The sequence below is a fragment of the Zootoca vivipara genome, chromosome 8 (genome assembly GCF_963506605.1).
Source record: "Zootoca vivipara chromosome 8, rZooViv1.1, whole genome shotgun sequence".
NCBI lineage: Eukaryota > Metazoa > Chordata > Lepidosauria > Squamata > Lacertidae > Zootoca > Zootoca vivipara.
In genome coordinates this window covers 33,749,007-33,769,532 of record NC_083283.1, presented here as the reverse complement: position 1 = coordinate 33,769,532, position 20,526 = coordinate 33,749,007, and the positions used below count along the sequence as shown (strand labels likewise).

The following is a 20,526-nucleotide window of genomic DNA, read 5'->3' as shown; positions in this document are numbered from 1 at the left end:
AAGTTTGTGTGAATAAGACAACTACTTACAAAGTGCCATGAAAACTTATAAGCTATCTAAAATAAAGTGAACTTGCAATGTCAGATTTTACTAAGTTCTTACAACTTCTTGACTCAATTTTTGTTTTTTTCCTTCTTTTTTGGTTAGTTCAAGAAGCAGGTAGGTAAGTTCAATGATGTTCCAGGTAGCTGTGAAGTGCAGATGGAAGACATTCTATCCCTGTTTCGCCCTAGCAGTCCATAAAATTGAAGAGCTGTTATTTCTCCCCCGACAGGGCCAATTTATTGGGGTTGGCGGATAGCCTACTCCCTGAGCAGTTTTCTGGGCTTCCTCAGTGGTCTCAAGCCATTAATGTATCTATTAGTGCTAAATGTAGTTATAGAAACAATTTCTTGGCTTAAGCATAAAGAACTGAATAGCTCGAGACTATTGAGGAAGCCCAGAAAACTGTGCTCAGGGAGTGGGCAACAGCCTTCTGTTGTTCCCAGCAGCTGGTAGACAACTTGGAAGTTGCCTGCCTTACTATTGCTTTTATTTGTCCCTGTATTTTTAGACTGCCTTTTAGCTGTCAGTATTCACAGGGTGGTTTGCAGCAGTCATATTAAAACACTAAATATCATAAACCGATAACTAAACCAATTCATTCAGCAAAACTGACAAAAACCCCATACAGTATATATCTCAGCAGCAAACCAAGTCCTTAATTGGAGGCTTTTAAGCAGAGGTTGGATGGCCATCAGTCATGTACGCTTTAGTGGAGATTCCTGAATTGCAGGGGTTAGACTAGATGATCCTCGAGGTCCCATCCAACTCGTACTATTCTATGATTTAAAGTCCATTCTCTGCCCCCACAAGGCCTAAGTTAAAAGATAAGTCTTGAGGTAAAGGCGACTAACAAAGGTGCCCTACATAGGCTGATAACTCAAGCTGCTGTGAAAAGCGAGCGACATTACCAAATATTATGTCGATGAAAGGAAACATAATGCGCATGCCTTGCACCTTCACAGAGCAAGGAACGTGCTTTATCACTTTCGTTTATGTCCACTTGTTTCCATGGGTTCAAAGGGCCTGGCAGCTGAGTGGAAAAGGGGGTTGTTGCAGGGCGTTTCCACGGACTGAAGCGTGGTGGGTGGTGATTGGGAAGAGGGGCTTTTTGATGGCAGCATCATGTCTATAGAGCACTCTCTGTAGTGACAGAGGAACATAGGAAGCTGTCTTGAATCAGACTATGGTATTGTAGTCAGCATGCTAACTGTCAGTAGCTGTCCAGGGTTTCAGATGGGGGAAATCCCTGATCCCTACCTGGAGATTCCAGGGGTTAAGCCTGCAACTTTTTGATTACAACACTGATGCTCTACCAATCAGCTACGAACCTTCCTGGTTTCCACACTGTAATGCTTTTGGTGCCACGCAGTGAGCTTTTTACCCTCAAGTCTTTTTTAAAAATAATAATAAAAAAACACATGTTAACCACAAACAGAAATATCTGATGCTACTTTTACTTTTACTGCTACTTTTAATTTTATCGTTAACTTGAGTGTTTCTCACTCCCTTTCTCTCTCTTTAGACTGCCAATAACTTTATAGTTATTTATTCCATAAAATTTATACACTGTTTGATTGTTGTTTTTTTTAAAAAATCCTTCTTTCAAAAAGAGGAAAAAATAAAATTGAGAAGCATTCACTTTAAATCATCCAAAAGTTAAAATACTAAAATAAATTAAAATTACCTCCACTTTCTAAGTACCTGGGTAGGCTTGTCTAAACAAGAATGGCATAAGCTGCCAAAAAAAATAATAACTAAAAGGTGAGCAGCATTTTCTATCTTTATAACTATTTGCTCATAATTTTAAATACAGTACAGTATAAATAAAAGAACGGCCTCAAGAGAATGCTTCCTTTTAACAGCCAGCATTTTCCTGGCACGGGGAGGCTGTGATAAGGTGCAACAGGTGATATACCTGTTGAATTTCTGCCTGCGCCGCCCAGACACCCATTAAAAGGCACTGGGCCCTTTCTCTCTCCCGGGCGGGCAACGTCCCAGTGCCCAAGCGTTTGAACGGTGCTGGTTTTTGCAGAAGGAAGTCGAGCAGGGGCCTGCATGGGTCGTAACCGCCCACCAGGTGGCGAGACGTCCCGCCAGTTCCGCGTCACATGCACCTAAACGCTGAAACTCGTCCTCGGGTGACCCCGCCATCCGTTCTGAGCGTCTCGCAGCGGGAGAAGCTGCATGGCGCCTCCGCTTGTTGTTGCAGCCGCAGCAGCAGCAGAAGTTGCAGCCGCCGTCCTCGGACCCGGTGCAAACTTAAGGTAGGTTGGCGTTTCGGGACAGGACTTGCCGGGCGGGCCCTTCCTTGCACTGCGCACCGTCAGGAGCGGAGCGAAAAAGTGCTGGCAGGGAGGAGGTGGCGGTGGCACGAGATTCACCCCCAGAGGTTGGAGGACTAAAGCTCCGACGTGCGAGTGCGGGGAGTCAGGGAGCTGGGCTTGGGTGGGGCTCCCCATCCGGGCTGCCCACTGGGGAGGCTTCCCGCTTGGAAGTCTGGGTGCGGGTCTCTCTCCGCCTGCTGCTCGATGATCCCCCTGCTGCTGACACGTCAGTAAGGAAACGAGCCAGGGCAGGGAGAGTACAGAAAGGACGCGAGGAAAGGAGACGGGGGGAGGGTTTGTTATCTCTCGGCGGGGAAGCGCGATGTTGGGCTGGGCAAGAGGAGGTACGACCGGGAGGGAGGGAGGGAGCCGTTAAACGTAGAGCAGCTCTCTGCATGTTGCAAACGGGGCCATTGAGCAAGAAGGCACTCGTTGCTGGTTGGAGAATCAAGTGGCCCCGGACTTTTGGCGTTGCAGTCCTGCGCGCGCTTTTGTGGGAGTCTCTTTGAACTCAGCTGGGTTTCCTTCTGTGTGGACTTGCCCAGGATCGTGGTGCTGTTGGTGTCAAAGCCACCGGAGTCGGAGGCTGCTTTAAATCCGAAACCTTGCTTGCTTCTCTGAGCTGTAACTGAGGTGTTGAGCGAACGTCTTTTTCTCTCTCGCCTAAACAATCCATCTCAAATAAGGTAAGATCATAGGGCTTAATTTGAGCCCTGGGGATTGTCAGGGTTGAGGCCTGTGGCATGTGGTTTCTACTCTGTATCGGGAAGTTTTTAATGTTTGATTTTATTATTATTATTAGTAGTAGTAGTACTCCAAAGGAGGGTGAATTTGAAGTAAATGTTGAGTTCCTTTATTCTACCCACAGAATTACTCTGAATAGACTACAAAATATATTAAAAATTCCTTCCTGTAGCACCTTAGAGACCAACTAAGTTTGTCAATGGTATGAGCTTTCATGTGCATAATGTCCCACAAGCACTCGTTATTTACTAAGTAATGACTGAGATGGTGATTATCCTCTTTTTCTCTTAACTGGTGATCTTGTATTATTTTGTGTATTATTATCAGCACCATTACTGTCCTCTCTTTTGCTCTTAATTTTCTATTACTTAGTTGTTGTGGTTATTGTTGTTATTATTGCTATTGTCTGTTTTGTAATGTAATGTGGGAATTTATGCGGAAGAACTTGGTCACAAGGCATGAACAATATAGGAAAGTGATCTGAAAAGCATGTTGCAAACACTTTCCCATACTTCTGCTCTTGGTTAGTTGCCAGAGAGGTCAATGATTGCTGAGGTAAACTCTTTAGGGCAGACTTTCTATGCAGGCTCTTTTTTTTCTTGTCTGTTTTATGAAATTGATGTACAGGATGAGGAAAGAGGAGATAATCCTAGAGGAAGCCTACTTTCCATTTGAGTGTAAATATAAGATTACACTGCTGAACTTTAATCTCAAATTTCCTGGCTGTTTGGTTCAGTTAGTGGGCTCTTCTCAGCTTGTGTCTGTTGAGGGACTGAGTGGTTTTACAAAGCCCCGGTCTCTCTCAAATCCATTGTGTAGTCAACCATGCAGAAGCTTCTTATATTTCTATTTGTCTCTTATTAAAAGTTATAAGTAGCAACTGGATTTTCTGAAAAATAAGTGGTGGTGGTGATGTGTAAAACAAAGTATGCCCACAGTGATTAAGAAACAAGTTACTTTCAAAATTATTTAAAGAAATTGTAATGCAAAATGTATAGGACTCTCCACCCTGATCACAGCCTAATCACCTCTGCTTTGACTCTCGGTTATGTATGTGTGTTACTGTGTATCTTGTCTTTTCTAGAGGAATTTAAATCGAATATTTCCTACTTATCATTATTGGGGTCTGTTTGACATAAACCTGAACGTCTTGCTGTATTTATTGCAAAATACATAATTGTTCGTTGAGCTACATTTGAGTTAATGTAAATATTAATGGTTCAGAGTGCAATCTACCAGCATCTCTTTCTGTGCATATCACAAAAGGGCATAAGAGGTACAGCAAAAATGTCATTTAGTAGTTACTAGGATGTTTGTTTAATACTGCCCTTTCTGGGATGACTAGTGATACTAAAGACAATAAACTCAAAATCATAAAATACCAGATTGACACAGATCAGTGTAATAAATATGAATAATCCCAATCTCTCCAAATTTGGGGAAGAGTTATTGCTCAGTGATAGAGCATGTGTGCTGCATTCAGAAGGTCTCTTTTTCATTCCCTGACATCTCCAAGTAGGGCTGGATGAGACCACCATGGTCTGAAATCCTGGAGAGCCACTGCCAATCATTGTAGACAATACTAAGCTAAATGGGCCATAGGGGAGCTGCCTATGTTCCTATTCTACTTGCAGATCAAAAACTTTACCCACTTGTGTTGCCAGATCTGCTGATGTGTCCATGCACATGTATGTAAACCTGCATCTTCTTACACATGTTCACAGAAGTATTCCTTTGGGGTTGTTAAGTGGACACGAAAGATCCCATTGCAGTAGACATGACTACTGAATACCAATGTCATTTTGCATATTTGGGGCATATCACTAAGACCCAATATATGCTAATATTGCCATGGCTTAGGAGAATTACCCCAATTTGTTGTTATAATATATTCATCTGCAGAAAATGGCTGAAAGTAAGTAAAAATTGGCTCTGCTGTGCTATGGGAACAGAAATGGTTAGTTCAATGCAAGGCAAAACACAGGCTATCCCAACCCACTTTGCCTAGAACATAAGCTCAATACAGTTGACTGGATTTTCACTGTGACTTGTTGGGATACAAATGTCACTGGGTGTGGGGGTTTTAAGAGGTGCTTAGTTGTCAGTTGGTGTAGTGGACAGCTCCCTGTACCTGTATGTTGTGAACTGCCCCGATACCTGCGGATGAAGGGCAGTATACTGTACTACTGCTACTACCCAGATTTATTTATTTATTTGATCTGGGTTTCAAGCTTTCCTGTCCCTGATTAGGCTCAGGCTTATTGTGGATGCATCTGATTCCACCATGGGTTTCTAGGAACCCTCCATCAAAAGCTATAAACACAGCAGTGAACACCCTTTTAGAATGAGACTGTCACATGCTGTCTTACAAGTCCTACATGGTCCAGACAGGAAAATAGCAAACATGATTAAGAGACAAGGGAATAGGGAAGAAAGGCAAGGGGTCTAGCCAATGTGAAAAGCTCCCGCAGTGGTCCCACGGGGTCAGAGTGTATTGAAGAAGAAAAATCCTCGAAGATTCCATAAAAGTTTAAAAGCTTGGGTGTGCAGGAGAGGTCTGTTTATAGGAAAATGCTTATCGAATTAGCATTAACTCGAGTACACAAGGTGATCTCATTATCATCACAGGGCTCGACAGAAAGCATGTTGCACTACAAAAGGCAGGGTTTGTTTTCTATAATAATAATAATAATAATAATAATAATAATAATAATAATAATTTAATAGGACAGCAGAAGATAGGTGCAGTCAGCAGTCACTGGTCATGACATTTAAATTTTCATGCCACAGACTTGCAACAGGGTCGTCTTTCCTCTTAAGCATGATATGATTAGCTAAACTATGTCGCAGGAATTAAGCTTTTATTTCTCAGGTAATGCAATTGAGGCTGCTTCATTTAATTGGGGAAGAGTAAGAGGGACGTGGGTGGCACTGTGGTCTAAACCACAGAGCCTAGGGCTTGCTGATCAGAAGGTCGGCGAAGGGCGGTTCAAATCCCTGCGATGGGGTGAGCTCCCGTTGTTTGGTCCCAGCTCCTGCCCACCTAGCAGTTTGAAAGCACGTCAAGTGCAAGTAGATAAATAGGTACCGTTACAGCGGGAATGTAAACGGCGTTTCCGTGTGCTGCTCTGGTTCGCCAGAAGCGGCTTAGTCATGCTGGCCACATGACCCGGAAACTGTCTGTGGACAAACGCCGGCTCCCTCGGTGTATAGAGCGAGATGAGCCCCGCAACCCCCAGAGTCATCTGCGACTGGATCTAATGGTCAGGGGTACCTTTACCTTTATGCTTGCTAGATGAAATCTGCTACTTGCAAGGAATAATTAATGGGCAAATTAGAGGCATTACCTGCATTATCTATGGCATGGTTCTGGGTGTGGAGGAATAATTAGGCATATGTATACAAGATCTATTATTTTGGGTGGGAAATACTCCTTAACTACTGTGAAGAGGATTTATGGCAGGAACTGCTAATACTTCTCTTAGCTTAGCCTTAGGCTTTCTCCTATTTCTTTGCAACAGGACCACCCTTGTTCAGAGCAAGCCGAATTACACATACAATCTTGAGGCACATGAAGAGTTCCAGTTAGTAACTGGCTTATTGAGTCAGCATGTAAGTCAGCAGTGGGGAACCTGTGAGTTGCCAGATGTTAGTGTACTGCAGCTCCCATCAACCTTTCGGATATGCTGGCTGAGAATGAAGGGAACTGCGAGTTTGCCAATATTTCCCCACGGCTGATATAAGTGTTCAGGGTTATGTGCCCCAAGCCCTCTCAATCAGTGTAACATTAAAAAAATAAAAACTCTATAGTTGGAAGGCATCTCAGAGGTTGTCTAGTCCAACCTCATGCGATTGCAAAAAACCCACTGGTACAGTATCCATGCTGAAATAGCCATTCAACCTATTTGGGTATTTCAGTGGTGATGCAATGGCCTTGAACTTTGATATGTTGTTACCATGTTTTCCTTCACTCCCCCACTATTCCCACATTGCCGTTTGTCTCATGCAAGTAGTTTTCTCTTGAAGACTACTTCCAAATTTATTTGTCTAGTATATGTCATCTCTCTCTCCCTCTTCCTTTCTCACACCCCTCCCACTGCCCCAAATACTCAGGCAGTCCAGCCTTTGCATAGGGGCACCTAGGCACAAATGGCTTAAGATATGCATATAACTGTCTAAGACTGGGCTGTGCAAGAAAAGCAAACTTATCCCCATTAGATTATTGTTTACCTCTGGTAAATTATCTCTAGCCAGTTCTTGGAGAATGAGGTAATCTTTCTGCTCTCTAGGAGTAAACACAGCATTTACCTCTTTGTAAAATCCTCCGAAAGAAAGAATGATTTACTGGGAAGTGTTACATATTTTTCTTTTACTAAGAAAACTAACTTTACAGTAGGTGGAGGTGTTAGGATAGATTCTGCCCGGAGGGAAATCTGAGAGCTGGTTTCCCACCGTCTTCCTCAACTTGTAATTATGTCTGATCAGGAATATAACATTTTTCTGTTTTTTAAAAAGGTTTTTATGACATTTCTGGGAATAGAAACAGAGCTGAAAAGACAGAGGTGTCAGAACTTGAAAAAGAGGTAAATAAAAATTCCTGCAGTGCCAGGGGATATTGTCAACTTGCTCTGTTGCATGCAGTCAGGGTGACACTTCTGCTTTGGCTGGCACCCGGGTACCCAGCCAAAGAGTTTTCCTTCCCCATGTGGCTGAACCACACAATTTAAGCAGCATGCCCCAGGCTCCTTTAAACGAATAGGGTTGCCAGACTCAATAGTGGACAGGACTTCTGTGCCTTTAATTGCCCTGCTCTCTTTTGAGTCTGGAAACCTTAAAGAGAAACCAGCAGACCCTTTGCTTGGAAATTAAACAAAGGGTCTGCTGGTTTCTCTTTAAGGTTTCCAGACTCAAAAGAGAGCAGGGCAATTAAAGGCACAGAAGTCCTGTCCACTATTGAGTCTGGCAACCCTATAAACGAAACAGAGGATTGTAAGATAAAAAGTCTGCATGTAAATACACATGATGGAAATGGCCTCTCCTGCAATTCAGGAGCCAGTGTGATGTAGTGGTTAAGAGCAGGGGTAGGCAACCTAAGGCCTGTGGGCTAGATGCAGCCCAACCGCCTTCTCAATCCGCCCCATGGACGGTCCAGGAATCAGCGTGTTTTTACATGAGTAGAATATGTCCTTTTATTTAAAATGCATCTCAGGGTTATTTGTAGGGCATAGGAATTTGTTCATTTTTATTTATTTTTTCAAAATATAGTCCGGCCCACCACATGGTTTGAGGGACGGTGGACCAGTCCACGGCTGAAAAAGCTTGCTGGCCCCTGGTTAAGAGTATTGAACTAGCACTTCAGAGACCAGGGTTCAAAGCTCCACTCAGCCATGAGACTCCCTGAGTGACTTTGGGCCTGTCACTGCCTCTCAGCCTAACTTACCTGACAGGGTTGTTGTGGGGAGCAAATGAGAAGGAGAAGCTTGAGCTCTGTGGAGGAAAAGGTGGGATGTAAACGCAAATAAATAAACAAATGTTGTAAGGGATGTGGCTTCCATGGCAGCTCCCCCCCCCTTTGGCTTTGTAACTGCTATATTTGATTGTATGATCAGGCCAGCCCTGACACCCTGCAGATTTTCTTTCAATAACTGTATATATAACAAAATAAAAGAATTCCTTCCAGTAGCACCTTAGAGACCAATTAAGTTTGTCATTTGTGTGAGCTTCCATGTGCATGGTATCTGAAGAAGTGTGCATGCACACGAAAGCTCATACCAATGACAAACTTAGTTGGTCTCTAACGTGCTACTGGAAGGATTTTTTTTATTTTGTTTCGACTACAGCAGACCAACACGGCTACCTACCTGTATATAAAACAAGATGAGACTTGTCGCCTGAGGAGGAATGGAGTACAGTATGACAAAATAATTGTATGACGCTGCCTTTCAAAAGACTCTCCTCACCTTAATCACTTCTCTGCTTGTGGTTTAGGTTTTGCCTTCAGTAACATGAAATGGTTCTTGTGTGCAAAATTTAAAAGAAAACTGAGCTAATCATCACAATCTACTATGATAGATTAAAGAAATATTAAAAAGACATTTTAAAATAAAATAAAACCCTTATTGTTGTCTTTTTATATTTGATCCTGAGATGGAACAAATGGTGCATAAAAGTTCAGTCGCCAAGTGATCAGTGAGGGGAAAAGACCTGCTGTGCTCTAATGAAAGTGGTGTTACAGAAGAATGCAGGCTACTTGGGTCATGTTAATTGTACCTAGTTTCTAGGCAGAGGATCCTGTTTTTCACTTCAGTGATTTCAGATGGCTATTTCTATCCAGCACGGTTTTATCTCCTGTGTTAGGTGAAGACTTAAGTTTTCACACATCGCAAAATCAGGTGTTAAACTGAGAACATAATGCTCACTTAACATGTAATACTAAGTCAACCTGAGGCTCAGCACAAATGAGCAAATATTTGGTGGACTCACAGAGCCCAGTCCCACTACTGCTATGCCTGGGTGTTGTTGGGGTTTTTTTGGTGGGGTCAGGCTGTTGTTGCTGTTGTTGTGTTTGTCTAGTCTCTATAGTTTAGAATCGATCTTGTGATTTATGTGGAAATTGTTTAGTTTGGTTGTTTATTTTAAAAATGTTATATTTATTGTTTATGACTACTATTGCTATGTTGCATTTTGCATGTTGTAAGCCCCCTTGAGCATGGTTTGCTGTGGAAAGGTGGCATACAAATAAAACAATGTATGTATGTACAGTGGTACCTCGGTTTAAGTACACAATTGGTTCCGGAAGTCTGTACTTAACCTGAAGCGTACGTAACCTGAAGCGAACTTTTCCATTGAAAGTAATGGAAAGTGGATTAATCCGTTCCAGACGGTCCGCAGAGTACTTAAACTGAAAGTACTCAAACCGAAGCGTAATTAAACCGAGGTATGACTGTATGTATGTACCCAGGGCAAAGTGATGGTTTGACTTAGCATTACAGTGGTACCTCGACTTACGAATGACTCGACTTACAAATGTTTCGACTTATGAACGGAGCTCCGTCCGCCATCTTGGATGCGGGCTAGATAGGATTTTTTCTACTTACGAATTTTTAGATAGGGTTGCTTTGACTTACGAATTTTTTCTCCCAATGCATTCCTATGGGATTTGACTTACAATTTTTTTCAACTTACGAATGTGAGTTCAGAACGCATTAAATTCATAAGTCAAGGTACCACTGTACATCCAAACCTAGGATTGTGGCTTGTCTCCCTGAGATGAACCACAAGGAATAAAGGGTTTGGAGTGTGTGGAGTGACACAAACCATGAACCAGGTTTTGGATGTAAGTGTAAACCAAATCATGGTCATTCACACAAAGTCATGGTTTGGCAAGTTGCATGTGAACTGGGTCCCTATATAGGGCTGGGAACACTGGGTGCTGTTCATGAACCCTGTCTAATCCTTCAGCTTTGTGATTTTACTATAACATTGTAGAGGAAGGCAATGAAAGTATTTGGTGTTTGAGGTAAAATCTCTGTGTCCTCTTCACTGCCTCAAGTTTTAGCATGTTAGCTGCTTGCTCTCACTTACTGTTTACTACAAAATAAAAAAATTCCTTCAGTAGCACCTTAAAGACCAACTAAGTTTTTATTTTGGTATGAGCTTTCGTGTGCATGCACACTTCATCAGATACACTGAAACAGAAGCCACCAGACCCTTATGTATATTCAGGGGGTGGGGGTGATGGGAATGGGTGATGGGCTGATAGGAGTGGTAAACCTGTTGATGACTGTTAATGACTGTTAATGACTGCAAGGTGCTACTGAAGGAATTTTTTTATTTTGTTTCGCCTCAGACCAACACGGCTACCTACCTGTTACTGTTTACTGTGCAATAAGCAAAGCATGTGGGCCATTGTATGAAACTGCTCCGAGAGGCAAGGTTTTCTTATTGTTCTAGTAATTCATCTTCTGAATGAAATCTGCTATGGCTTTAAGTGGATCTGGTTCTGAATTAGGGTTGCTTTAGTCTTGGACGTTTAGCGCGACTGCGCAGGAAGCAACTGTTAATGAAAGGAAAATATAATTCCAGCCCTTACAATTGACTGAGTGGGCTGTGCAGCTGCCTCAAACCAGGAAGCCTGCTTCCTCCACGCCCTTAATTATGTCAGTTTAACACTTGGGATTTTAAGGCACTCTTTTTATGACCTATGATATTGACCGCACACCTTAGCACCTTCCCCAGTGGCTGCTTGGGGAAGAGGAGGAGCCTGATGGGCACAGCTGTCTCACTTCCTGCCTCACATGTCAATGCAATGGCATCCTGTGTTACTCCTGGACACTGTTCTCTTGTCCTGCAGTAAATAAAAAGTATTGTATTACGATACAGGCCCTTGCTTTTTTGGCTGAAACTCTGGGAAAGGTTACTGCAGCCCCATCCGCAAATGACTCCATCCGGAGCCCATATAGACTCTGCAGACAAAATGCAGTGAAGGGGATAATGAGTCTAGCATGTAGAAATTATGAGAAAAGTTTGGATAAAAGTTTGGATTTCTGGTTGGGAGCTGCATCTGAATCGCCAAATGAGCAGGGCCTGTTGGAGTAGAGAAATGGGCCGACAGTAGAAGGATATATGCTGAAGTGGGTAGGAAGTCCTTCTCAACGTCTTGTGTGTGTTTAAGCTCCCTCCAGAAACTTAAGATGTATCACACCCTTTCTTTGGTTGCCTACATAGCAAAGATGTGGCAACTAAAAGGATCGAGGAAGCAGTTAAAAATGTGTCAGTGCATGCATGCCAACTTCAAATCCTGTTGCTCTTTGGGTTGGGTTGCAAATGAATTGTGGTGAGTTTGTGTGTGTGTAAAGGAGAGTGAATATTTATGTAGGTGTTGCTATACTACACCAGGTGGTGTACAACATATTAAAAGACATCAATGCAGAGTCTTAAAAACGATTAAAACTTCAGCACAAAATAGAAACAGCATAAAGTGAGGACTCATCCACACTTCGGCTTGTTCTGTGATTTCTAGGCATGGGTCCGAGAGGTTTTTCTTTTCTCCTACTGCTTTTTCTGGGAAAACCTGCTGTTTACCGCTGAATCAGAACAAACGTCAACCCTCAGGACAAAAGACAGATCTCTCTGACCCATGCCTAGAACAAGCGTAAATGTGGATGAGCCCTGAAATAACATAAAACAGCAGAGGGTATGATAAAAAGCTGCCCTCAGAAAGACTACACCTCTTCACTTCCAAAAGCCTGGCAAAAGAAGCATGTTTTCACTTTCCTCCCTGAGGTGAGACGTACCTCGGTGCAGAGATGGTTCTGAAGTTTTATTGAAATAAACAGGCGGTTTGTCAGCTACCTATGCAGTGACACGGGTTGCAATGACTGTAAAAGCTTCCTGCTGCTGGAAGCTTGCTACTACGCCAGCACATTTGGTTTTTAAAAGCAACCTGTAAGCTATTGTGGATTATATCTAAGTATCTAAATATTATCCAATTTTCCAGGGAAAGGAATGTGGAGCATTAAGAGATACAACAGTAAATCATTTGCCCAGAGGACATATTCACTGCTGTCAGCTGAAAACTGAATATGATTAATCTACTGTACAGTGCTATTTTTAATTATGTAAAAGTTGTTGCTCCTCTACTTCTTCTTTTTTTCTGTTTGAACCCCGACAAATTTCTTGTGGAAGAGGCAGTTGATGTCTTACTGCCTCTTTCCACAACCTCCCTCATTGTAATTGACAGGAGATGGCTTTCAGGTAAGTGGGCTCTAGACAAGAGTGTAAGGACATAAATACTCAAGCAGCTTACAATGGGTGATATACAACATTAGTCATACTTAAAGTTGACATCTGAAGGTAGGCCTGTATAGGGAAGTTGTTAATGTTTGATGTTTTATGCTTTTATATTTGTTGGAAGCCACCCATAGTGGCTGGGGCGACCCAGTGAGATGGGCAGGGTACAAATAATAAAAATATTATTTATTATTATTAGACTAATTGAAATCCATGGGTTTCAGATACTTAGGTCAATTGATTTCAGTGGATCTACTTTGCAGATGACTTAGCTGGATTTTACCGAGGGGATTTACAAAGCACTAACACAGCTGTAGAGAGAAAAGAGCAATAGGACACAGTCATTTTCTGTAATTTACTGAGTTGTCAGTAAAGCATTTTTAATCCGTAATAATATTCTGCATTGCCATTGAACCAGAGTGTGTATAAGGGGGAAGGGAGGAATTGTGCCTCCATTTTTAAAAGAAGGGTTGTTAGTACGTTGCACAGGAGATGAATAGGATTCTTCATGCACTCATCTGCTGCCAAACACTGATGTTATTTGAAAACAAAGGCTTTCTTCAGAGCAAAGTTTAGGCTGGCATGGCTATGAATCCCAGAATTATTCTACATTTGGATGAAAACAGTGGTGCCCTTGTACTTGTAGAGTGCTGCAAAGCTGCTCATCCCCAAGTCAAACCCTGGTAAGCAACTCTTCTTAATCTTGTTTGCAAATCTGCTGTTCTCCTGGTAGATACTGAAAAACAAACCTGAAATTTAAAACTAAATTTGGGCTAAAACTATTCGAGCCTGTAACAGATATTGACAGTCTCCTAGGCTGTGCAAATTGATCAGTCACAGACAATAGCATTCATGCACAACTATGGCCACAAAAGTGAGAAGCAGGTATGTTGAGTGTCCAGTTTCTGCATGTGTGTGTATTGGTATAACAACTTTGAAGCAAGGGAGTGAGTTATGCAGCCATCTATTTAGGTGAGAGCAAAACTAGAAATGGAGAAACTGTGTTAAAACACCTGTTTGTTCCGTTCTCTATAAAGTGGGAGTGGAAGTAGGCTATCCTTTGCACCGGGGGTGAGGAAAAAAATTCCAGCCTGGGGGCCACATTCCTTTCTAGGCAGCCTTTTGGGGGGCCACATGCCAGTGGTGGATTGGGCCAGAAGCAAAAGCAGGCAGAGCAACAAATGTTCATTTTTAATGTTTGTACAGTAGGTTTCTTTCTACAGAAGAATTCATGACAGAGTTCAAGGGCACATTTAAACCAGGCAAAAACATTCAAGGCCAATGAGGAGTTAGGATCAGGGAGAAGTGATGTGGCCTGCCCCATCACTGCCCCTTAGTTCCACTATTTATATGGCTGTCAGAGTTGCAAGTATCTCAGATACAGTCGTACCTCGGGTTACGAACTCCGCAAACCCAGAAGTATTTTTGCCGTGCACGCGGTCTGCACATCCGCAGAAGCGGTGCGCACGGTTTGCACATGCGCAAAATGGCGCTTCGGTTTATGACCGTTTCAGGTTACAAACTGCATCCCAGAATGGATCGTGTTTGTAACCCGAGGTACCACTGTACAACATGGACAAGTGAACTTCAAGGATAGCAAATAGGATTATAACATGATCCAACAGCCTAATTTTCATTTTGAATCACCTGAATTCTAGATTTCCGTATATAACGAATGGAGCTTTCTCCCTTATAAATGTATGGGACATCTAGTTTGGCCCTACATTAGCAATACTGATTTTTGGGTGAGCCTTTAAATTATCTGTCTTCTGTTTCTAATCTGCATGTGATTTTTGACTTCTTAAATATTAAAGATGGGTTAGACATTGCTAGGCCAACCTTATAAATTGGGAACAGTAGGAAGCTGAGGAAGTTTCCCCCCATATCTCATAGCAAGAGTTAGAATAATAGAATCATAGTTGGAAGACCACAAGGGCCATCCAGTCCAACCCCCTGCCAAGCAGGAAACAACATCAAAGCATTTGGCCTCGGTCCAGTATACCTGAAGGAGCGTCTCCATCCCATAGCTGCCAAGTTTTCACTTTTCTCACGAGGAAGCCTATTCAGCATAAGGGAAAATCCCTGTAAAAAAGGGATAACTTGGCAGCTATGCTCCATCCCCATCGTTCTGCCCGGACACTGAGGTCCAGCGCCGAGGGCCTTCAGGCGGTTCCCTCGCTATGAGAAGCCAAGTTACAGGGAACCAGGCAGAGGGCCTTCTCGGTAGTGGCACCCACCCTGTGGAATGCCCTCCCACCAGAGGTCAAAGAGAATACCAATTACCAGACCTTTAGAAGGCATCGCAAGGCAGCCCTGTTTAGGGAAGCTTTTAATGTTGTTGTTGTTGTTGTTGTTGTTGTTGTTGTTGTTGTTGTTGTTGTTGTTGTTATTATTCCTGACAGATGGCTGTCAAGCCTCTGTTGAAAATGCAAAATGGATGGCAACTTCAACAGCAAATTCAACAGTAGGCTAAATAAGTTGATTGGGTTGCTAGATTCTCAGCTCATTGGGACACTGTCTCAAAGTGATGAATAGTCACTCATTAGTGCAAGGGAGGCCTGATTAGATCTGTCAGGAGGTATTCAAGTACAGCTCGACTTCATTTATTTTAAAGGCCTCATTTGTTATATGCTGGAGTAAGATTTCCTTATCACCTTACTTTGACTCTAATGGCATTTCTTGGCAATGCAAACCTATTTGGAGATGCCTGTGGAATTTCTGTGCTTGCCCTGCAGAGCTGGCACAAATTTCAAGCATTCTCATATTTTACTTGTGAAGCGATATTCAGAGTGGATTTGGGGAGTAAAGAGCTATCTCTGATACCAAGATAATGGAAACTCCTACTAAGATGTAGCATCTCTCCACAGAAGCATATTTGACCACCATCTGTGTAATTCATAATTACTCTAACACAAAGTTCAGCCTCCTAATGTAATGGCATTTGGGGCATTGAGGGTGGAGTAACTGGGTTTTTTTGACAACAGCTTTTAGAAGATGGATTCAAGCAGGAGGTGTAGGGAGCTGGCAGGAGGTGCCATGTTGAAGCAAACAAATGACTAATTATCATGGCCAAAGGTCAGTTAGCTGTGCCTTTGCAACATCACCATCATATCAATGTGGTCATGAGAATGAACTTTAAGTATCCTTTTATAACTGTTTAAAGCAAAATAAGCAAAACTTTAACGTTTCTAATCTTTTTGGAATGCTATATATCTTTTAAAAATGATCTAAACCTAATTACCAGTATCAATTTTTCCACACACGAATTCCTTTTTATTTAGAATTCATATTACACAGCTGAGCATTAAAGAGAGAACCATTTTGTTGCTATCATAAACTCAATAGGTTGCAAGATTTCCTACTTACTTTTACATTCTTTATGGTTCAATTTAATTTTTCAAGTTCAAGTCTGAGCATATCCAGACTTGACTACTGTTTGGACTCTTCTCTGCTACAGTAGCTGTAAGCTTCTGTCTTTTTATAAGAGAAGATTATATGGGAGATAATTAGGAGCCAGATTGTAGGTCTTCAGTTTATTCTCTTTGTAGAATAAAGAGAATTGTGTGTTGTTGTTGTTTTTTAAAAAAAGAAGTAAGGGTGTGAAGTATTTTGTTCGTTTCATTTTGTTCTTGGTAAGTTATGATGAAATGTCCCTCACACAGGAAATAAAGAAAGACCAACCAAATTATTTTCCATGCCTGAAGTCTACTGTTTGTTTTAAAGTGATCATGAGAGTTGGTTTACATTTTCCCCAACTGATGTTTCATAAGTGACTGATAAGTTCACACTACCCCATCTCTGTGTGTGTCACAGTGACCGGATAGGGCTACTTCAGAGTAACGACTCTGCACCGCTCTGCATTTTATCTTTTTATTTGTGTTACGTATTTACAGTGCTAAAGGTGGAGCTATTTACAGAGACACATCTTCTCAGCTTGAATCAGTACCTCCGAATGGCGTTTGGCGCGTCTTGCGCCAGCATAACAACTTGGGGAGCCCCATCCTCTTCCCCCGACGCTTTCTGCGAAGTTCCGGAGTTGGGGGGATGGGTCTGCCCCCCTTTCTTCCTCCTTCCTGTCCCACCTGGGACGCTGGCTCTTCTACCCTGCCAGAGCCTTGGACCCCACTTCCTGTTTCCCCACTTGAGCTGGAGCTTTCCCTGCTCTCAGTCGTGCTCTGGGCTGGGCTGGAACTCAGGAGGGGAGGGGCTTCGCGATACCCCTTGCCCCTCACATCCATCCCCCTCCCAGGCCCCCCTTCCTCCCTCCCGAGAGGCTGCACGGGTGTCGGTGGTGACTGAAAGCCTAAAAACTCCGTGCTGTCCGAGCCGGTTGGTGTGAACACCTCCCCCCAGTTCCCTTGGCCCCCTCCTTCCTCCTGGGAAGAGGGAAAGCCCAAAAAGTCCGTGGCCTCAGAGCTGGTGGGGGTGAAAATCTGCTGCCAGTCCACCTCTTCTCCTGACTGAGTGGACCTCGGAGATACCCACATCTCCTCCTCCGTGTCCTCAAACTCTGCTTCCCATCTCCATGGTGAACTGCTTTCCCCCTCCTGTGCTTCCTCCTCCTCCCCCTCCCTTTCCATGTGCCAGGGCTTGGGCCTGTGTGGGAAGAGGGCGTGGAATTCTTCCACTAAGAATTCCTCTTGTATCTGGGTGGCTGGGACCCATTCATTTTGGGATGGCGGGGCGTCCTCCCATGCCATAAGGTACTCCAGGCCCCCCACCCCCCTTCGTGAATCAAGGATGGCCGTTGCTTCATTGAGTGGCTCCCTGCCTCCTCTCTCCCCCCCTCCCTCGGGGGTCTGTGCGCTGCCTCGGAACCTGCTACTTTCCCTGTATGGAGACAGCAGCGATCTATGAAACACTGGGTGCACCCTCATGTCCTCCGGCAGTGCCAGCCTGAATGCTACCGGGTTAACCTGCTGCGTGACCGTGAAGGGGCCCAACCTTCTGGGTGCCAGCTTCTTGCACCTCCCTCTGGTGGGAAGGCCCTCCGAGGACAACCAAACCTTGTCCCCCACCCTGATGACCTCCCCCGGTCGCCTGTGGCGATCTGCCCCTTTCTTGTACGCTTCCTTGGCCCTCTCCAAGTGTTCTCTGAGCTGCTGGTGCACCGTCTCCAGCTCCTCTGCCCAATCCTCTGCCTGCGGGCCCTCCTCCTCCTCCCCCCTCCCTCTCCGGGAAAGATCGGAGGTCGCGCCCGTAGTTGGCCTTAAAGGGCGACACCCCTGTGGAGACGTGCACCGCATTGTTGTAGGCAAATTCTGCCAGTGGCAGGCGATCCACCCAGTCCGTTTGCCTCTGGCTGACGTAGCATCTCAGGTACTGCTGCAGAATGGCGTTGACCCTCTCCGCCTGTCCATTGGTCTGCGGGTGCCGAGCCGTCGACAAGCTGACCTCCACCTGCAGGAGGTTCATGAGCCGCCTCCAGAACCTGGAAACAAATTGGCGGCCTCTATCCGAAATAACTCTTAAAGGTAATCCATGCAGTCTGAATACGTGGTCAGCAAACAGTTTGGCTGTCTCTTCTGCAGAGACCGCCCTGGCACACGGTATAAAATGGCACATTTTGGACATAAGGTCCACCACCACCAACACTGCGGTCTTGCCCCTGGACGACGGCAGGTCTGTGATGAAGTCCATTGACACTACTTCCCACGGCCTGTGCGGGGTGGCTAATGGCTCCAGCAACCCTGCTGGTGGTGCTCTGACCACCTTTGCTCGCTGGCAGGTGTCACAGCCCCTTACATAGTCCCGAACATCTTCCCGCACCCCTGGCCACCAGAAGTGTCTCATGACTAGGTGAGTGGTTTTGTCCCTTCCAAAATGACCCGCCGTCGGGTTGTCGTGCATCTGCTTTGAGGACCTTACCTCTGAGCTGGTTGGTGGGCAGGTACAGGGCTCCTCTGTAAAAAAGCAACCCCCTCCTTTCCGCAAAGTCTTTTGCCTGCTCCCTCCCCCCTCGCAGCTCTCTGAAGATGCGGGTGGCAAACTCATCTGCTGCCGTCAGTGCTGTGAGTTCTGCCTCGCTCACCACTGCTGCTCCGCAGGACCATGCTGATGGGGGGAAAATGTGTCGGGGTGCTGGTGGCAACTCCTCCTCCATGTACTCTGGCTTGCGGGAGAGGGCATCCGCCCTGACGTTCTGCTCCCCCGGTATGTAGTGGATGGAGAAGTTGAAGTGCGAGAAGAACTCTGCCCACCGTATCTGCCGCTGGTTGAGCACCCTGGCCGTTCTCCAGAACTCCAGGTTCTTGTGGTCCGTACACACCTGAATGGGGTGCTTGGCGCCCACTAGGAAGTGTCTCCAATGCTGGAACGCAGCGTGGATCGCGAGAAGTTCCTTATCAAACACCGTGTAGTTGCGTTCTGGCTGTGTCAGCTTTCTGGAGAAGAAGGCACAGGGTCTCCACTCTCTGTTGGCATCCAGTTGCAGCAAAATGGCGCCCAAAGCCCTGTCTGAAGCATCTGTCTCCACGCGTAGGGGCGCATCCTGCACCACGTGGAACAAGTTCTGGTCAGAGGCAAACACCCTCTTGAGGCTTTCGAACGCTGCTTGCGCCTCTGGTGTCCATCTGAACTTCTGCTTGCCTCTCAGGCAGTCCGTGATGGGAGCCGTAACGCGAGAGAAGTTCTTGATGAACTTCCTGTAGAAGTTGGCGAAGCCCAGTAGGCGTTGGGCATCCTTGCGCGTCCTGGGGCTGTGCCAGTCCAGGATGGCCTGCACCTTGTCCTTGTCCATCGCTAGCCCCTTGTCTGACAGCTTGTAGCCCAGGAAGTCCACCTCTTTGGTGTGAAACTTGCACTTCTCTAGCTTCACATACAGGTGGTTCTCCTTTAGGCGCTGCAACACCTCCCTGACATCCTTCACATGCTGCTCGGGGTCATTGGAGTATATAAGGATGTCATCTAGGAAGACCAAGCAGTTCTTGAAGAGGAGGGACCCCAGGACGTGGTGCATGAAGGCCTGGAAGCATGCTGAGCCCCCTTGCAAACCGAAGGGCATCACCAGATATTCAAAAGAGCCCAGAGGCGTGAACATCGTGGTCTTCCACTCATTGCCTTCCCGGATCCTGATCAAGTTGTACGCCCCCCTCAGGTCGAGCTTGGTGAAGATCTTGCCCCTGCGTGCCGCTGTCAGCAGATCATCCACTCTGGGCATAGGGAAAGCCACCGGTTCTGTCATGTTGTTCAGGCGTCTGAAATCCACCACCAGGCGGCGCTGTTGCGTGTCTTTCTTGTCCACCCAGAAGACCGGGCTGCCCCCTGCTGCCTTGCTTTCTCTGATGAACCCCCTCTTGAGGTTCTTGTCTATAAACACACGCAGATCCTCCATTTCCTGATCTGACATGGAGTACAGCTTGGCTGGGGGTAGCGTGGCCCCTGGCACCAGGTTGATCTGGCAGTCAAACGACCTGTGCGGGGGTAGGTGGTCGGATTCCGCTTCACTGAAGACCTCCTGCAGGTCCCAGTACGGCTTGGGTATCGCCTCACCCCCCTTGACGTGCATGGTGGCCACCGTGGCTATTGGAGGCCCCTCCCCTGGTTGGTGCTGCATGCAATGTTCCAGACAAAAGTCTGATCCAAACGTGACGCATCTCTGGTGCCAACTGATGGAGGTGTC

General features: G+C 45.1%; 1 protein-coding gene across 13 annotated transcripts in view; it reads left to right on the top strand.

Moving 5' to 3' along the window:
* Positions 1–2,160: 2,160 nt before the first annotated feature.
* Positions 2,161–20,526, top strand: part of SGK3 (serum/glucocorticoid regulated kinase family member 3) — a 61,996-nt gene continuing 43,630 nt past the window's right edge. For 7 of the 13 annotated variants that reach the window (XM_035124805.2, XM_035124801.2, XM_035124799.2 and 4 more), the window contains exon 1: positions 2,321–3,055. The gene's annotated coding sequence lies outside the window, so the exon portion shown is untranslated. The other 6 variants (XM_060277775.1, XM_035124802.2, XM_060277772.1 and 3 more) reach the window with 3 other exon arrangements.